The 15,324-nt window shown below is 45.4% G+C and overlaps 1 protein-coding gene and 1 long non-coding RNA gene across 3 annotated transcripts in view; one reads left to right on the top strand and one right to left on the bottom strand.

Moving 5' to 3' along the window:
- Window positions 1–15,324, bottom strand: part of LINGO1 (leucine rich repeat and Ig domain containing 1) — a 629,635-nt gene that overhangs the window by 109,661 nt on the left and 504,650 nt on the right. The gene's annotated exons all lie outside the window — the stretch shown is intronic.
- Window positions 1,071–15,324, top strand: part of LOC309378033 — a 99,234-nt gene continuing 84,980 nt past the window's right edge. The window contains exon 1 of the long non-coding RNA XR_014171802.1: window positions 1,071–1,492. This is a non-coding gene — a long non-coding RNA (uncharacterized lncRNA). The remainder of the gene's footprint in view (window positions 1,493–15,324) is intronic.

Genomic DNA, 15,324 nt, shown 5'->3' on the forward strand with positions numbered 1-15,324 from the left:
GTAGGTGTCCATATAGATTTTCTTATTCTTATTCTTATTTTGCACCCCCTTGGAAGTCTGCCCTGTGTGAGGCAACCGTCCACACCTCGCTAAATCCATCACTGCAACACTCCAGATGGGGTCTGACCAAGGCAGACTAGAGCGGGACTATTTCTTCCCTTGATCTGGTCATTATACTTCTGCTCATGCAGCCTAGAATTGCATTAGCTTTTTCCGCTGCAGCATCACACTATTGTCTCATGTGAGAAAACCTGAATAGGAATTAACTGCAATCCTACACATCTGCTCAGAAGTAAGACCCACTGGGATTAATGGGGTCCACTCCTAACTAAGTGTGCGGCAAAGGTGAGGAACCCTTTGCGTTGTGAAGGTAGCTTTCTCTTGCAGGGAGCCGTCCAGGCGCTGCAGGCCAGTGGAGGCAGAGGTAAAAGTGGCCGGGCAGTGGAGGGGACTCTTGCCTTTGTATAGCTGGTACACAGCCACTAAAGGTCAGAGGCATAGCTGTCAACTTACAGATTTGAAAATAAGGGATCAGCAGCCTTGAAAATAAGGGATCAGCAGCCAAAATAAGGGACCTGCAGCCTCCCCTGTTCCAGGCACTCCAGTCTTCCTGTCCTCCTGCAGTCTGGTCAAACTCATGCTGGTAGCTTCGAGAACCCTGTCCAACCAACTTTGTAACCAGAGGTTCAACTGAATAGACTCTGAATCACATGCACCACAAGGCCTATGCAGCCTCAACTTAAGCTGGCTCCCCGGCCTGGCTTTGCACTGCAAAGTTTGCAGCAGCACGTCCAACAAAATGGCGTCCAACATTCAAAAACCTCCTCAGCTTGCATTAACTAGCCACACACACACAGCCTCCCCCCCTTGCCAGTCACCCACCATTTTAGTCAACTAGCTCCTTTCTTTCCCCCCATAAGGCAATCGAAGGAGCCTCCAAAACAAATTCAAAGGCTCCCCCTCCCACGAGATCTCCTTTCCTTTTCCCTCACCATGTGCCCCCGCTCCAGACAGACCTTTTCGCCGGCAAGGGTGAGTGGACCGTCGATGACGTATCCTTCCAATTCCGATCCGAGCACTCAGCACAGGTATGTTCAACTTCTGAGCCTCTCTGAGCCAAAGGCAGAAAGCCCAGCCAGCAGCCAAACGAAACCTCAAGGAAAACCACCGTCACCTCTCCACTGGGAAGCGCTGAGCAAAGGCGAGTCCCCAGGCAATGCAGCCGATTTGATCGGCACAAGGCATGCAAGCTCCACCCCCCAGTCGTTCTTAGACTTCTTATTGGGTGAGCAACACAGCCAAGCAACACAGTTGGAGCCTCCCTCCTCCCTGGCCGGCAGGGAGGGAGAGGAGCTGCTTCCTTTGAAATTTAAGGGACATCATTTAAGGGACATTTAAGGAACATCCATCAATAAGGGACAGCACCAGGACATGGCGCTGGAATAAGGGACTGTCCCTTCAAATAAGGGACGCTTGACAGCTATGGTCAGAGGTCTACTGGCACCCAGCTCTCTATTCAATGAAGCAAGAGACATTCTCCCTGTTGAAGGACATCTTTCAGCCAGGCTGACACACTCAAGCAGGGCGTGGGGCAAGGCTGGTTAGAGGTGTGGCTTGAGGTGGGTGGCATAGCCTAGAGAGAGTCCTGAGGGCCAACAGGGAAGCCTGGGGGACACATTGGGCCCCTTGGTCAGAGGCTCCCCAAGCCTGCTGCATAGGATTGCGTCCTCAGATAAATAGGAATAGCCTTCCCTTCTCGCTGGCTAAGAATAATGTGTGCCTCAAAAGATGCGAGACATAATATACAAATGACGGACTGCGAGAGGCTGTGGAAAACTGATCTGAAATTTACGGCATGTTCTTCATTGAAAGAAAACTATATGAAAATGATGTATTGGTGGTACTTAACCCCAGTTAAACTAGCAAAAATGTATAGAAGAAGTACCAATACATGCTGGAAATGCAAAGAAAAAGAGGGTACCTTTTATCACATGTGGTGGAACTGTGATGTAATCAAAAAATTATGGGAAATGATATATAATGAAATGAAAAAAAATGTTCAAATTAACTTTTGTTTAAAAACAACAACACGGTGGCTTTTCTACTAGGAATTATAGGTATCGAGAATGCAAAAGATCAGAAGAAACTATTTACGTATGCTACAACGGCCACCCGGATGCTGCTAGCCCAGAGATGGAAGGAAGAGACATCCCCGACCAAAGAAGAATGGCAAATCAAGTTGGTAGACTCTGCCGAGATGGCAAAATTAACTGGGAAGTTCAGGAACCAAGAAGACAAGAAATTTTAAAAAGAATGGGAAATGTTTATAATATATATACATAATCATTTGTAAACAGGTTAAAACATTAGCAGGATTTTAAATATACTTGTAATGGAAACAACATATAATTTACGATAATGAAAACTTTGGAGAAGTATTGTTGTGCAGATGAAAACAGAAGTAAGAGGACCTATGGATGAGATGGGGTGAAGTCTGGAGATTCAGAGCAATCTTGAAATGTGAATGTGTATGACACTTTGATGTAAGTTTAGTCTTTATTCTTTTTCATTTTTGTTTTTACTTTTTCCTCCCCCTATATATAGGGTGCCTCTTCTCTGGAAGTGGGCATGGCAGCCACTTGGTTGCTTCTTTATTTCATAGAATCCTACAACTGTAGAGTTGGAAGGGATCTTGAGGGTCATCTAGCCCAACCCTCTACAATGCAGGAATATCAACTAAGGCATCCCTGACAATTGAGCATCCAACCTCTGCTTAAAAACCTCCAAGGAAGGAGAGTCCACCCCCCATCCTCCGAGGGAGACCATTCCAAAGTCGAACAGTTCATACTGTCAGAAAGTTCTTCCTGGTGTTTAACCAGAATCTCCTTTCTTATAACCTGGAGCCATTGGTTTGAGTCCTGCCCTCTAGAGCAGGAGAAAAAAAGCTTGGCCCTCCTGCATGTGACAACCCTTCAGATATTTGAAAATGACTATGATATCTCCTCAGTTTTCTCTTTTCCAGGCTAAAGATACCCAGCTCCTTCGATTGTTTCCTCATAAGGCTTGGTTTCCAGACCCTTGATCATCTTGGTTGCCCTCCTCTGCACACGTTCCTGCTTGTCAACATCCTTCTTAAATTGTGGTGCCCAGAACTGGACACAGTATTCCAGATGTGGTCTGACCAAGGAAGAATAGAGCAGGACTGTGTTCACTGCATTGCACATGCGTGTGAGGGATGTTGTTGGAGCTGGGGAGCACATTTACTGCCATTCTTTGCTGCTAACAAAAACAAAATCTCCTCCATCCTCAGCCATCTTCTCATCTTCCTATTGCCACCCTATCACTTAGTGTGGCCATTTGCTACGAACCCTATCTGTTATGTACTGAGTTCAATAGGATCCAAAATGCAGCAGTATGATTGGTCGGCAGGAGCCACCCAATCCAGCTCCAGATAGAAGTGAATCCACAACCTGATTGGCCTACAGGAGAATTCTGGAATTAGCCAATCACATGCAGCCCATTGTGTAAATAATGTATATAAAGCAGATACTTTGAGGGGACCTCCATTCCCTCCTCACCACTATGAGCTGAATAAAGAGCATGAAATCCATGCTCAACTCTGAGTATATTTCACTATCCCTTGCCCTTCCTCTGTTCCTCAAAGCAGTCAGCTTCTCAGGACCAGGCAGCATCAGGCCCAACCATGAGCAAGGCTGTCCTTGATGCTGCAAAGGCTGAGGCAGATCAGACAAGAACTAAGTGCCTGAGTTCCCACAATTGAAAGTTGATGGTGTGTTGCACTGGAAAATAGTGGCAGACGCCCTCGCTGGAAAAAAATACAATTATTTCTCCCTCCTTGGAGGTGATTGAATTTCTCCATCAGTGGCACAAGGAATGGAAGGGCTTCAGCAAAGGGGAGACGAAGTGGTGGGGCATTAGTCTGTTTCTGGTCTGTGTCAGTTCCACATGTGTCACCCATAAATCTGTTCTATCCCATTTCTTCATTAATTTGCTTTAAAAATAAAATAAAATTGCACACAAATTACATTTCAAGATGGGTCAGAATACATATTTTTAAATGTGCTTTCTCTTAAAATATGCACTTATAAATTCACTATCTTAAAAACACACATTTCTAAACATGCAAAGTCCCTCTCATTGCTTATTAAGACAGTGCCATTTCTATTGTCTTTTCATGTCTGTTGAAGAATTTCCTCTTCCAACAAGACTTCCAAGTGGAGGCGTTTATCTGAGTCAGTATCTGTATTAGATTTGAAATTATTTTTAAATATGTTGTATACTGTGTGTGTTTGTTTATATACTAAATCATTTTATATGCTTTTATTGCATTGTAAAATTGCTTTGAGATGTTTCAGAGGAAGTAATTCATAAAAATTATTATTATCTTACTATATAATGTTTTTGCAAGAGAAAAGGTGTCACACTGGTGTTGACATGGTCGTCAGTAAGAGGACACAGAAACAGCACCATTGCAAAAGCGGGAGGAGGGAGCGAGCGAGGGAGAGAGCAAAAGGATTGGTGAAGCTGGCCAGCAACATGAGCAGAGGCGGTAGCCCCTGGTTATTTATTATAAATGATGCCCTCTTCTTTTCAGAGGTGAGAACTACATCAGAATGCTTGAGAAGTGTAAAGTGTGATGGAGAACTGACTTTTGATCTGCCCCTTAGTCCAGGTGGTCAGTTGACACAGGGATTTGCAAAGATCAGATTGGTCAAGCATCTGTAGGAAATAGTGGGTGCCAGATACAACCCCCCTTTCTGTAATCTAGGGGTGCAGCCCTCCCCAGGTTGCTGGTTGGGGCTGGTGGAAGATGCAGCCCAGGGACATCGGAGGCCACGGCTTCCGCAGTCCTGCTGCTGCCATCCTCGAATGCCCTCCTCTCTCTCAGCCTCTTCCCACCTTTGTCTCTAACAGATGCATTGATTCATCTATTGATCAAACAGTGCACACAAACACAGAGAGCAGATGGTTTCCAGAGTAAGGGTTCTCCCAACCCTCCTCCTCTTTCCCCATTCATAGAATATCATAGTACAAATCAAAATTTCATCAGAAGCAAGAAGCTGAGATCACAGAAAATACTTTCGAAGGCTCTCTCTGAGTATCAAGGGAGGCCGTTGCAACTTTAATTGAGGGCCACAAACCCTAGCTACTTTTTAGCTTTACTGTATTTTTATTTATTAAGAGGACAAGCACCAACCTTTCTGTTCATTCTGATGTATGACAGGACAACTAAACACTGTAAAAATAATTGTCATTGAAACACATAAAACATCAGTAAAACTTAAAATCATTCTAGGTCATCACCTAGAATTATATATCCAGATTATATATCTAGACAACCTGGCTTAAATAAAAACAGGTTTAAACCGATATAAAAAAATAATACAGCAGCAAGGCACCTGCCTCATTCTTGTGTGTCTGTGTATTTGAGAGATATTTGGCTTCCGCTTGATGCAGAAGAGGGAGCAATCTGAGGCTGTGCATCCTGAACGCCTCCTCCCCCAAAGTCTCTCCTTCCCTGGAGTTTTTTCAGCAGAGCTTGGGTGGTCAGGGATTCTTCAGCTGATTCCTGGATTGCAGGGGGGTGGACTAGATGACTCTTGGGATCCCCTCCAACACTACAATTCTATGATTCTAGCCATTTGCCTCTGAATACCACTTGGCGTTTCCATGTGCTGCGCTGGCTCGCCAGATGCAGCTTGTCACGCTGGCCATGTGACCCGGAAGTGTCTGCGGACAGTGCTGGCTCCCGGCCTCTAGAGTGAGATGAGCGCACAACCCTTGAGTCTGTCAATACTGGCCCGTTCGGGCAGGGGTACCTTTACCTTTACCACTTGGCTGGAATCACAAGGTCTTGCTTGTGGGCTTTGGAGAGGTGTTGATTCAGATACTGAAAGAACAGGGCTCTGGACTGGGCAGATCTTTGGTGTGACCCAGCAGAGCCCCTGGGTTCTCACACTTTCCTGGAAAGTGCCTCTCACTGTTTCTGCTGGACTCCACAAACCCAAGTCACCCAGTCCTAAGCAAACCACACTGATTTCCGCAGTACTTTCCGCCAAGTAGCTAAGCCTGGCACTGCAGCAGAAGGTGCCTAAGGGGGAAATGCAAATGGTTGGTCCAGAATCTAGCTTGTCAATTGGAACAACTTTGAGCTAGAATCAGCCCGTTCCACTTGTCCCCATCTTATGGTTTTGTTTTGTTTTTAAAACTTTTATTCAGTTTTACAATATACATTTGAATTTAAACATTAATCATAATCATAAACATATAGGATTCCCTGAACCCTTAGACTTCCCTCCGTCCCTTCATGGTTTCCATTGTCAAACTTTTTCTACTGCATCTTATAGTTTCTCCATTTATCTTAAAAATCAATTTTTACCTCAGTTTTTCATACATTACAAGTGTTGCTATAATCCTGCCAAAGTTTTTAGTTGTTCACAGTCTTCTCTTAGATAACTTACAATTTTTCCCTATTGCTTGTGAAAATTTCTGTCTTCTTGGTTTCTGATTTTTGTGGCCATTTTTGCCATTTTGGCATACCCATCTGACGCTTTGATTACAATCTTGAACCCGATGGGGAGAAGAAAAAGGCCTGACAACTCCAAATATAAAGTGGCTTCTTCTTAGAGATCTTCAGAAGATGGGAAAAACTATTTTAAAAAGTGAATGAATGAATGAATCTGCACAAGGCACTAGTAAAATAATTCATCCTCCCTCCCTCTCTGTCCTCCATCATATTTTAAAACTGCCTGGTCTATTAACTCTGGGTGCATTTATTTTATTCAGCTGAACTGGTGCCTTTGAGTGTGTGCGTGTGGAGTGGTGGGGGGAGAGACTGCATGGTTAATTTGGGCTTATTTGCCATGGGATTTTGAAGCTCTTAGAAGTCCACGCACTCCCTATGGAGCCCAGAACATCTGCTATGCTTGTCTTCAAGGACATTAGGAAATCTATAGGGGGTCTGCCAAAGTATTTTTAAAGTGTGAACTGAAAAAGGCAAGTTAAAGAAGTCTAAGGGTGCTGTCCTCCTTCAGGAAGCAATCTTGCAGTGAATTATTCAGGGTGCCTCGAGGCACCAAAGTGTTGCAGCAGGTGGGTGAGGATCACAGGGAGCTGCCCGGGAGGGAGGGAGACCTTTGGTCCACCAAGGACTCTTTGCTGCAGTGATGGGCAGTAGCTGCCCAGGTTCCAGGGCAGAACGTCTCCTCTCCTTGCTCTACATGGAGATTCTGGGGTTGAATCTGGGGGCCTTTCCATGCACAGCCTGTGCCATAACCACTGCAATACAGCCCTGTGCTGCTCCCACAGGTATGGAGGGGAAAGGTTGCCCAGGAGCAGAAGCTGCGGGTTTGAAGAAGAAAATGGTGGTCAGCAACACATTATTTATTTATTTATTTATTTATTTGCTTGGCACATTTTGTGCCCTGTTCTTCAACCAAAATGGCTCCCAGAGTGGCTTACATGCGGGCAAAAGAAGGCAGTCCTTACCAGTGGGCTTACAACCTAAAAAGACACGATACGCAAGGGATAAAGGAAAGGGAGGGAAGAGGAAAATCCAAATCCAAACTCAGGGACCAATTTCTAAACAGAGGAACAGCTGGCATGGTTCCCCGCAGGATGCACCTAATGGAGCTGGTCTCTCGCAGTAGAGCCAAGGGATTAACCCCCCCCTCCCCAGACATACACCGTTGTTCCCAGGCACACTGCTTTGAGGCTGCTTTCCATTTTTTTTAATGTCCGCAGCAGATAGGTGCTCCCTGAAATAACTAGTGTATCCCCCCCCCCCAATGCTTTGTTATCTCTCCTGGCTCCTGCAAACCGTTCTCCATCAACTGTGTTCAAAAATTATCAAAGGGAAGTGTAAAATTTGGCAAGATGCAAGGGGTTTGCTGAGGATTCTTGAGGGCGTCTTTTTCTTCATTCCTTTCCATTGGCCTGCAACCTTCCCCAGTACAGGCATTTCCTGAAAAGTCCACAATGTCCTCGCCTGGGCTTTTTCTGAAGTGCAGAAAGCTGAGGAGGCTGTCTTTCAAGGCTGCACACTAGATCTGGCTGAATCTCAGATCACAAATTCAATGGGGCTGAGGCAGCCCTGGACCAACCCAGGTTGGATTGGTCCACCCACTGTGATCTGGGGCTCTCGTAGGGGCGTAGGAAGGGAGGTGCAGGGAGTGCAGGCTCCCCGGGTGTCATCCTTGGCCTGCAGTGTTCCCAAGCAGAAGGCAGACTTAGCTTAGAAAAGTAACATACACCTGGAAACTATCCCATAAAGAGACAATCCCTTTGTCCTCTCTTGGGTGGCATGCATATTTGTGGTATGATAAGGTCAAAGCACATAAAGCGTTTAAAAACCATATTGTCAGAAAAGCACTGTTTAATGTTTGGATAAGATATAAAGATCTGCTTGAGAATAAAACTCCAAGGTGGCTATCACCAATGGAAGCGAAGGCTCAGAAAAAGCTCAATATGGAGGCCAAATGGCCGAAATATTGGGAAATTTTGGAACAAGAGGGAGACAGATTAAAATTGCAGAGTTTTGAAAAATTAAAAAATAGAGTGTGAGATTGGCTTCATTATTATCAGATAATGGAAGCATATAATTTGGACAAAAAAATTGGCTTCTAGGTGGAAAAATCAAAATTGGAAACAGAACTGTTAGATCCCAAAACTAAGAATTTGTCAAGAATGTATAACTTGCTGTTGAAATGGAATACTCAGGATGAAATGGTGAAATCTGCTATGATTAAATGGGCACAGGATGTTGGGCATAACATTATGATGGCTGACTGGGAACAGTTATGGACCACAGGTATGAAGTTCACGGCATGTAATGCCTTAAGAGAGAATATAATGAAAATGATATACAGGTGGTACATGACACCAGTCAAGCTTGCGAAAATTTATCATTTGCCTGATAATAAATGTTGGAAATGTAAAGAGACTGAAGGTACATTATTTCACCTTTGGTGGACATGCCCAAGGATTAAGGTTTTCTGGGAGATGATCTATAATGAAATGAAAAAGGTATTTAAATATACCTTTCCGAAGAAACCAGAGGCCTTTCTCCTGGGCATGATCGGCCAATTGGTGCCAAAGAAGGACAGAACTTTCTTTATGTATGCTACAACAGCAGCAAGAATACTCATCGCAAAGTATTGGAAGACACAAGATTTACCCACCCGGGAAGAATGGCAGATGAAGTTGATGGACTACATGGAACTGGCGGAAATGACTGGCAGAATCCGAGACCAGGGAGAAGAGTCGGTAGAAGAAGATTGGAGGAAATTTAAAGAATATTTACAAAAGTATTGTAAGATCAATGAATGTTAGAATGATGTTGGAATGAATTTATGTGACTCTAGCAGAAACGTAACAAAGATTTAAGAAAAATAGACTGTTAATTGGTGAAAGGAAGGAAAGTAAACTTATATTAGTATCAAGAAAAATTCTCAGGACAAAAATTTGAAAAGAGGGAAAGTATTTGCTGAAATGGATAATTGACTTAGAATACAAGAAAGGGAGGTGTGAGGAGGTCAGGGAAATAAGCTAATGAAAGGAAAGTAATGGGAAGATTTGTTGTACTGTTTCCTTTTCCTTTTTCTTTCTTTTTGATTCTTCTTTTTGCTTATTGATTTTTCTTTTTTCCTTTCTGTATTTTATTTTTTCTTGTTTAAAAGGATGTTTTTTTTCATTTCTCTTTTTGTACTTCTAAAACTTTAATTAATATATATATTAAAAAAGAAAGTTTCTGTCCCTCTCCTGCCCTGCTTTTTTCCAGCCAAGTGCATAAAGCTGTGATTGTGCAAGTTAAATGTGTATAAGTTGTGAGTTCAACTGCATTGCATTCCCCAGGACCCAAAGTATCTCTCCAAGGTTTGGCAGCTGAAGGAAGCACAGGTGTGCATCAACGTGAAGGTTTCGCATAGGTCCGAAAGAGGAAGACAGGCTGCCTCGTTCGTACCCTGTCCCCCGGCACTGGGGTGCTTGGATTCCACATCTTATTGGTGAGGTCAGGAGAGGAGCAGATCCAGGACAAAGCTGCTGAGGAAGGACGGGAGCTGTCTGGCCAAGAAGGTGGAACTCCAGCGAAAGGCAAGGTGCTCTGCAGAAGGAGATGTTGTTCTAGCAACAGCCAATCACCAAAGACGTTTGATTTGGGATGAGAAAAGAATTTGTTTGGTTGTATTTGTGCAGCGGACCACCAGATTTGATGCTCCTGAACTTGCTTTTAGGTTGGAGCACAACTCCCAGTCAGATGGTACACTTCTCTGGATTTAACAGCGCATTTTCAGTGTGTAAGAAGTGTGAACAAAGATTGGACATGAAAGCTGCAAACATAGAATCATAGAATCATAGAGTTGGAAGAGACCACAAGGGCCATCGAGTCCAACCCCCTGCCAAGCAGGAAACACCATCAGAGCACTCCTGACATATGGTTGTCAAGCCTCTGCTTAAAGACCTCCAAAGAAGGAGACTCCACCACACTCCTTGGCAGCAAATTCCACTGTCCAACAGCTCTTACTGTCAGGAAGTTCTTCCTAATGTTTAGGTGGAATCTTCTTTCTTGTAGTTTGGATCCATTGCTCCGTGTCCGCTTCTCTGGAGCAGCAGAAAACAACCTTTCTCCCTCCTCTATGTGACATCCTTTTATATATTTGAACATGGCTATCATATCACCCCTTAACCTCCTCTTCTCCAGGCTAAACATGCCCAGCTCCCTTAGCCGTTCCTCATAAGGCATCGTTTCCAGGCCTTTGACCATTTTGGTTGCCCTCCTCTGGACACGTTCCAGTTTGTCAGTGTCCTTCTTGAACTGTGGTGCCCAGAACTGGACACAGTACTCCAGGTGAGGTCTGACCAGAGCAGAATACAGTGGCACTATTACTTCCCTTGATCTAGATGCTATACTCCTATTGATGCAGCCCAGAATTGCATTGGCTTTTTTAGCTGCCGCGTCACACTGTTGGCTCATGTCAAGCTTGTGGTCAACCAAGACTCCTAGATCCTTTTCACATGTACTGCTCTCAAGCCAGGTGTCACCCATCTTGTCTTTGTGCCTCTCATTTTTTTTGCCCAAGTGCAATACTTTACATTTCTCCAAATGCATATTTCACTCGAGAATGCATTGGATAGGAGTGGGGGGGAAATGTAAAAAGTAGGGCTGTGCACTGGGTTGAGCCAAAACCCACATGCTGTACAGAATCAGGCCGATTTGGGTCAATCTGGGCCCAGATCACCTGCAGGGAACATAATAGTAGTAGCAGTAATAATAATAATAATAATAATAATAATAATAATAATAATAATAATAAAATATTTATATCCCGCCCTCCCCAGCCGAAGCCGGGCTCAGGGCGGCTAACAACAATAAAATAGTACAACATTCTAAAATCATTCATTATAAAATTAATTCAAATCAAATTGATGGCAACCATTGAGCTAGAGTTCTGTGAAGATTGCCAAAGGAGGGAGTCAGGCTGTGCCTTGACCAAAGACCTGGTGGAACAGCTCTGTCTTGCAGGCCCTGCAGAAAGATGTCAAGTCCCATCGCAGTGAAAAAGCACCCAGCAGGTTGGAACTCTCTGCTCAACAGCTGGTGAGTGGAAGGTTCATTTCTGCTGTCCGCAGTAATTTTGGGTGGGTAGGATAATGAGATGCTGTTTCTCCTCTCCTGCCCCTCCCCAAGCCTATGTTTTAATAGGGTTTTGAGAGACAGCCTATCCTTCTCCTCTCACTCCAAACTACATGTTTAATCAGGCTTTTAAAGCCTAACTAAACATTAGGGCTGACCCCTGAATTGATTCAGGGCCCATATCCAGGTTGGGTCAGCCCTGAAATCTTAGTTCAGATTGGGGAGGTCATGTGCATCCCTAGTAAAAAGTGCAAGTACAAGATGGGGGTTGCACCACCCATACCAAGCATCCCAGGGGGCGGGGTGGCAATGTCACCCCCGTCAGGGATGACACCCTGGGCAGACAGCACCCACGCACCCGCCTTGCTCTGCCTCTGTTTGTGCTTCCTCCAGCTAAGCAGAGCTCAGAGAAGGAAAGGCTTGTAATGTCAGAGGCCCACTAACATGCCTCGTCAGAACATCAGCTCTGGCTCATGGCTGTCTCTGCTCCAAGGGTTGCAGAGTCAATTGCGGCAGCTTGGGGAAATGGGACTGGTCAGATGTATCGGGTTACCCAGCTTTACCAACTCCCTGCATTAGACATTTTCCCAGACGATGGTGAGGCTCCGCTATCTCTCCTTGGTTCTTATATGTCAGGAGCAGGAGGGCCACGTTCCCTTCTGGGAAACCTTCCAGGAGCCACATTTCAGACGTGGGTGGCCAGAGCAGAGGCAGAAATGGGCAGAAAAATGAATGCAATAAATCCCCCCTTTGTGCATTAGGCAGCCTTTCAATGCACACCCGCTATGCAACCCTCTATACTCTTCTTCCCAAGAGGCCTTATCAGAATTGCAGCCGGTCTAGAGCATTCAAAAGGGATGCAAAGCAGGACCCATGAGGGGGGTGGGCTGGCGAGAGAGGTTCCCGAGAGCCAGGTAGAGAGCCCTGGAGGGCCACGTTCAGTCCCCAAGACTGAAATTCCCCACTCCTGCCATACTGGGGCTAGTGATGGGATCTCACAGAGTCATAGCTAGGTGATCTTGTGCCCCTGGCAGAACCGTCCAGATTGTGCCCCCCAGCCATGGACAAATGAGCTCTTCTTTCCGCCTCTCCTCCAACCCCCCCCATTCAATTCACCCTCTATTTAAAACCATTTCTTATGAGGCAATATTCAGTATTTATGGACATATTTTAAAGCTGATTTTGTGCTCCCCAATTGCCTGCACCTGTGGCAGGGACCCACCTTCCCACCCCCTTGCTAGGGCCCTGGGTCCTCAGTCAAGAAGGAAGTCTCAACTAGTTGTGGTTCTGAGCTGATCGGGAGAGGGCCCCATGCTGGATGCCAATTACTGAAAACAAGTCCTGAAAATAAGAGGAAATGAAGAGTGCCTAATGGGTTTCTTGAAAGGATGACTGAGCAAACGTGGAGAGTACCAGCTTCTGTTTTCATTCACGAAGACTTAGAAGTATTTTGCAACTTTGCAGCTAGGTGAAATCATTAATTTACTTGGGAGTAAAATTGGAAGGAGATGGAGAAACGTCTATTGCATTCAAATTCTGTATCAGCATGCAGACACACATACCCAAATGGAAAAGCATTTGCCACTGAAGTATCTTGGGAAATTTGGAAATCCATAAACTTGCCTTGCATCACTGATTTGACCTTCTCTCCATTTGGGTGTGTGGCATGGACCCCTTATTGCAGCTGGAAATAAAGCGATGCCCGTGTGCTTTCTCCCCATCAATCAGCCACGCATCCGGAGTGCAACAGAAGTGCTCTGTCTCCATTGCACATCTATCACACCATCCCTTGGCTGTCTCTGCAGCAAGACAGCCTGACAGATTAACAAAACGACAGGGAATGGGAGGGAAGGACAACACCAGAGCCAGCAAGCATTTCCATCTGACACACAACAAGGACTTCCCTGTACATGGGGTTGTTCTTTCACAGGCTCTTCAGACAAAGGGTTACCTGAGACAGCAGTGAGACCCCAGAACCTTTTGCCATTGTTCTATTATCCAGTGCTATGTGCACTTCATAGGCAGTGAACATTGCAATGGGAGGAAGGTTGTAGCTCATGTCCAGTATAATGGGCTTGTTCACACATTACACTGAACACAGCTGCAAATTGCACCTGCACGTTCAGAGGTATTTTTATGAAAGAGAGTACACTCTGCACTATGTACACAAGTATGCACAATACTTTCACAGGTATGCAGCTCAACTATTTGTGTACACAGGCACACAGGAACACAGATCGCACACTTCTTGAATGTAATGTGTGAACATCCTCTAAGGTTTATTCACACATTGCCCTGATTAGAGAAGCTTCCAATGTTCTCTTCCATCAGCAGTTATGAAGTCCAGAAACAGCATCCCCACGTTATCCCAAACTGCCTTCAGCATGGGCTAGAGAGCTTCTCAAATATCATTTCAGCCATATACTGCATTAAATAGTTGATGATTAGAGATTGTGCATGATCTCTGGTGGGCTTCTGGATGGGACAAGCTACCTGTAGGAATACATTAGTAAAGAAATAATGGTTGCGAAATCAGGTCAGGCATTTTGCTTAAGATGGGTGAGCTTCTTAAGTGCTTTCACTGGGCAAATATGGCAGCTTGCTGAGACAGAGTTTGGCCCCATTGCTAGAGATTATTGGGCGTGATTGTTAATCCAGGCCTGTGTTTCTGAGATAAGGCTTGCTTCCCTAGGCAGGGGAGACACATTGGTGAGAAGGATTACCAGACCCATATCACCTCCAGGAAGAACATGAAGCCCTCCAAAGAAATGGCTATTCCCTTCCAGTGGGAATAAGCACTGTTGCTTAACATTTTATTAATACATCTGCCAGGTTCCAGCCCTAGTTTTTGTTTGGGATTCCAAGGCAGCACCAGGACTGTGCCTCTGCCTTTATCTTCTCCTTTTCTACCCTGACTTTTAAGAAGCAAGTGCCTTCTTCTTCCCCCTTGAAGCATACAAAAAATAACAACTCTGTGTCCGAGAAGCACACGGCCTAGAAAAGCTGAGAAGATAAACATATTTGGACGTGTGATTTCACAGTTGCAACGTTGATAGCTTTCAGAAGCAAAGGCCTGTCCATCAATTATGCCCAGTGTGCATTCTTATGTGATGGGAAGAACAAAACTGTCTTATTAGAGGGGAAAAGAGGTGAGTGAATGCCAGGACATGTTTAAGGAAGCAGCCAGCATTTCAAGGACTCGCTGTTTTCTGAGTCAGAAGATGGGGAAGATTTATCTCTATCTAGAAGGCTTGCTGCCATTTTGCCAGCAGGGCAAAAGCTTTTATCTTGGAGAAAGCTAAACAACATTCATGGACAGGGATAGCCTGACGACGGCATATGCGCCAACATTCACTGGCTCAAACCCAGGACACCAGCCCCCCCCAAAGTGCGCCCAGGCTGACTTGTCTTGCCACTGCCATCCAGCGGCGGAGCAAGCCGATCGGGTGCCTGGGGTGGCACACGTGCCCAGCGCTTGGGGGTGGGGCCAACCGGGGCAGAACGCTCTGTGGGGCCTCCAAGGAGTATGCCTGCCTCCTCACACTCAGCCGCCCCACAGCTGAGGGGGAGGCAAAGGGCGGACCGTTTGGGCAGTGTGGAGCCTGCATGCGCCCAAGCCACCGCGTCTCTCCCAGGAGAGATGTGTGGCTCAGCCTGCATGCGTCCAAGCC

The sequence above is a fragment of the Podarcis melisellensis genome (assembly GCF_964234715.1).
Source record: "Podarcis melisellensis genome assembly, chromosome: 9".
In the NCBI taxonomy this organism is placed as follows: domain Eukaryota; kingdom Metazoa; phylum Chordata; class Lepidosauria; order Squamata; family Lacertidae; genus Podarcis; species Podarcis melisellensis.